The sequence below is a fragment of the Priapulus caudatus genome, unplaced genomic scaffold (genome assembly GCF_000485595.1).
Source record: "Priapulus caudatus unplaced genomic scaffold, Priapulus_caudatus-5.0.1 Scaffold161, whole genome shotgun sequence".
Classification (NCBI taxonomy): Eukaryota; Metazoa; Priapulida; class Priapulimorpha; order Priapulimorphida; family Priapulidae; genus Priapulus; species Priapulus caudatus.
This window is the reverse complement of record NW_014577222.1, coordinates 125,544-130,702: the sequence shown is the minus strand read 5'-3', so window position 1 is coordinate 130,702 and position 5,159 is coordinate 125,544.

Sequence of the window (5,159 nt, the reverse complement as noted above, 5' to 3'; positions counted from 1 at the left end):
TATATATATATATATATATATATATATATATATATATAGGCGATAAGCGTACAGCTTCGTCGGTTGCCTATGCAGACTGCATGCCGTGGCGGATAACTGCTAGGATGACATAGCATCAGGAGTAAGATAATATAGGATATAGGATATAGGATATTATCTTACTCCTGATAGCATGTAATCGCTTGATGATTCAGGGTGAGTGCTGCCTCGTCTGTCTCGGTTTCATAATCTCACGCATTGTCAACTTGCACGCATAGTGACAGGGAAAGTGGTCCTTGTCACAATGATCCTGAATTCAGCGACTGAATTCTCAGGCTTTAATTGCTGTCGGGTGTCTGGCTGTCTGGCGTCCGCTACGTACGTATACTATTTGTTATTAGGATCAGAATAACTAAAGTTTGAACTCCAAAGCTACGTTTCATGATACACCGTCGTTAGACCAATTCCAATAACCCAGAGACGATGTTCAATCCTACAGCGTTGCCATAATTATTATTCAAGACCGCTTCTCCTCCCCACGACTCTAATAAGAACTGGAAAAAGAATAATTCACGCAGCAAAATGACGATTATATTGAGCCGCTGCTTTCAAATTTGTAGTAACACAGGGATTTGTCATGTGAAACCGATCGCAAACATAGATCTGATCGCGCATATAAACAAATATGTAAATTTTTCTTTAAATTGGCGATTTTATTTTATTTTTTTCTCATGCGTCGTTAATTATCACAATCAATTTCAATTTTTTATAACACAATTTTGACAGAAGCAATTCTTCTTCTTCTTCTTCTTCTTCTTCTTCTTCTTCTTCTTCTTGGTCTTAGTTCCTCGCGGATGATCCACGCTGAAACGTCAGCTAGATCGACAATAAAAATTTCGACAGAGGCAATTGCGTCTCATCAAATCAGTATTCTTGCTAACAGCGCGCACCAAGTTAAACCGCCAATTAATTTCAATTATCGACTATGTTTCTGTCATATCTTTTATCGCATCGTGTTCCTAGTTGTAAGTTTTACTGATATATCTCAACCCTTTTCTCTACTAACAGTACCATTCTGACAAGGATCCACGAACCACACAGGTAACTCCCAACTTGGATTGTGCAAGAGATTATTATTATTAAATAAAAGAACAGAATAAGCTGGAACCTTATTATACCCTACATGTGTTTTCGTTGTAGACATAATTCGTCGAGAACGAAGATGAAGAGCGAAGAAGTATTCATACGACATTACTCAGTTGGGTCGGAAAATCTCGGTGCTTTTTTGTTTGCTCTTCGAACGAATCTTTTTTTTCTTTCCTTGTGACTTCCTTGATTGAACCGAGAGTACAACACACGATCATTTATTAATATAGCAATGGCTTTACACCCAGTACACATTTCCGCACAGCATCACGTGTGACCTTTCAGTGACTGCATGTTCGAACTCTTCCGATGATATCGAATCGTGTTGTCATTTTTTGCGAGTGATTTATAATTTTTTCATACATGAGTACTGGGAAGGGGAAATATCAAACAATCGTCATAATCACGCTTGATCTGTGCTACGTCACTGGACCGCTTACCTGTCGCGTACCTGATACCCAATACCCTACGGTTATCATCACAGCAACCTGGTAGTCATAAAGCTCGCTGTCACGCACAGCTTTCGAAAGCCTGCTGTCAGCAAAGCTGGACTGGATACTGGTGAATATCACGACGAATGAGGAGAAGATTATGATGGCACGAAAGTCATATAGCATGAAGAAAGTAATGGCAGGAATAGGATGAGTGTAAGACGAATGTACGATGAGGTAAAAGGTGATGACAGGAAGACGAACATGAATCGAAGAAGAATATGACAGCAAGAAATAAATCCTTGCGACGCATGATAGCTATTCCGCTCGTTTATTTCCATAATTTCGGGTATAATACTTCTACCATGTATGCGTGCGCGTGTAGCCGTAGCGAAAGCATCGGATCTCGATCGCCCAGCAGATGTGCGGGTAGGAGGGGATCCGATCTAACTCATTGCGTCATCGGTCAAGACGAGTGCCAGATCTATTCGTCGCTGACAGAAACGAGAGGCCGACGATCTTGGATTGCGGCGTCACTGCGTGGCATTCAACGCTGGCTGTGAATTAACCAGACGCTGTTATTTAATCATTCAATAAGAAACGCCGTCGGTCGGTCGATCTACCGCACAGCGTTTACAAACATCTGGGAAACCTACGTCATTGTCGCGAGGGGGCAGCACAAGCGATGCCACAGCAAATTAACCTACACAAACCAATAATCGATTTTTTAAAGACGAGATTTCAATATTTCTTTCGAATTGTTAACCACGAAATGTTGTATGCAAAATAATTTAATGTTGATATTAAAGCGGGACAGGCAGCGACTGCATGGGGTTGACACCGCTTGGACAAAACGCGAATTCGCATATTCGTATTCATGCATTGGAAGACGATATCTGTGCATTGTCTGATGCTGAGAGCGACTGAGTGCGCATGTGCCCGTAACCGGCAGGCAGGCAGGCTTCAGCAGGGATGCCTATCGTTGATCGACACTGATCTGAGCGAAATTGGCGTGTGTGCGTGCGTGTGCGTGAGTGTGCGTCTGTGATTTTCAACATACACTTACACACTAGATGTGTGTGATGTTTAATGCACTGCATTAATAATCCGTGCTACTAAAGTAATATCGTCCAGAAGAAAACGTTCGTAACGCGAAATTCTGTAACGTGAATCACGCTGTCCCATTGGTTTCTATTATATAATTATAGAGATGCGGTCCTACGAAAGGTGTTTTTTAGCCAGAAGAAGTAGGTAATCCCCCGGTCTACCCTAACAGAAGCACAATTTGCAAGCACACATGCGTTCTACTACACACGCCCATGACTATGCGCAACGAGGAATGGCAACCATGCTACACAGTAACACAGGGTATATCTCGCTGTGCCATGCCGGCTGGTCGAGCGTGGTGATGGAAGTACACAACATTTTTTTTAACTTGAATGACGTTAGCGTTCCTTTGAACTCCCGCAGCGACCGACCCGCCACCGCCACCACGGCCGCCGCCGCGAGCTGGCACCGTGCCAGATCTGCCGTTATTCTGCAGGTATCCGTCGTGGCAACTCGGCTGCACACGAGTCGGTGATGATCAGGAAACTCGGCGAAAGGATATCGCGAATTACGTATTTATATTGGATTGCCAGAGGAGAAACGAGTGTGAGTTGTGGATTCAGCGCGACGACAGTGGTCCGACGATTTCTCTGTGTTTCTCCCGATAATATAGATGGCGCGTGAGTCAATTTCCGTTAACCCAAATGCGGACCGCTTTGAGCTGCGTTGTATGTCCGAGGCGCTCGTTTGTAAATTCTTTCCCTTATTGCGTGACTTGTTTAGTCTGACGATTCCATCTATATCAGTTCTTACTCGCTGTTCATGCTAGCTAAATATGATGCCTATATTATAAGTTACCCTTTTATCTGACATGTTCGTATATAAAGCGTATATATGAGATACTAGGAGCGACTAGATAACTGCTGACTGCACACGTTGCCTGCATGGGTTCTTTTCCAAGCTAAAATTCGGAGCACGTAGTTGTATAACGAAGCAGTAGCTTGAGTAGTTTCAGTTGCCACAGTCATGTAGACATTCTACTCTTCGGTAACATTATTGACTGCTGCAGAATATCGCTCAGCAGGAAACGTTCGCGTCTTTCCTATGTTTTTGAAATAAATGTTTGTAAAGTTTCCACCCATCTTCCTGCTTGTGTTAGCTAAAGCGTCCGCTTTGACTACGTCACGAATTTTCGATGGTAAAATTTGTAAATTTTTTGTTGCTATTTTTTTTACATTAAAAGTAAGAACTAACGGGACTAAACGTATCGTCGAATTCTTACCTGATAAGATTGTTTCTCAACTAGTTAAAAATCCAAAAAACCTGGACAATTTGATATTAGTGTTCCTAACATTAATTGCTTGCTATGGGCTATGTATGAGTTACGAGTGTATGTTTACATCGTACAATATAGTAAAATAAGAAGTATAATGCAGCAATTTAACCATAAAAAGTGAACAGAATTACTTCTTTTTTTTTACTATTTACTATGACGTAATCACTTTAAGCTCCAAATCATGTGCTCATTATTACAACACACTGTCATCATACGTGTTGGCGAGGAGGAGGAGCAGGAGGAGGAGGAGGAAGAAGAGGAAAGGGAGGCGAAGTAGAGGAGAAGCAAACCCGGCAGAAATAATAGACTGGTATAACCTGGCAGGTTGCAGTTTGCATGCAAAAATAAATAAAGTAAATAAAAATTAGGAGAAGTAGTTACATTTAAGCTATCAGCGTAATCCCACATATTTAGCAAATTGTTCGTGTAGAATTCGACGAAATATGCTTGCCTTTTAGGCATGCACTGAGCATGCGCAAACCAATATTTCTCCGTCTGCTACGATACCTAAATCATTCTCAGTTTTGTCTGTGTTTACTTGGCTTCACACATGTTTACGTTCACACATAGGAATTCTACATTCAAAATGGAAAGTGCATGGGTATCGGTGTGTATAGGCTTATGCGATTCCTCGCGAGATCACGATAGGATGAATTGCCAGCTTGTAAGATATCCGCGACGAACTCGCGCTGAACATTTTCTCCATACCGAACACACGTGCGGTATTACAGCGAGCTATACATATACGCATACGGGAGCGCACAGAACTGATGCACAGGTATGTGTAAGCATACACACACAGTACTATACTACACATACTACACACACATACATCCACGCGCAAGCTCTCTATATAGGCAGGTCTAGATAAGATATCGCGATCTCGATCTGCTAACTAAATACGCTGTCTATATAGGCTAATCCTAGCTTTACATATGATAATTATAGCGGTTAACATATATATCATTGTCGCCATCATGAAATCCGTTATCAGCAGGCGAACATCGTAAATTGCAGGCAGCAGACGTACAATTACGCCTATGTGACCGACATGGTCTCTGTTTTACATGATCGCGCTCTTCTTATAGTTGACTTATAGATGACCGTATGTTTACTGTGTGTTCACTGTGTGTTCGCTGTGTGTTCATTGTGTGTACGCTGTGTGTTCATTGTGTGTTCGATGTGTGTTCACTGTGTGTTCGCTGTGTGTTCACTGTGTG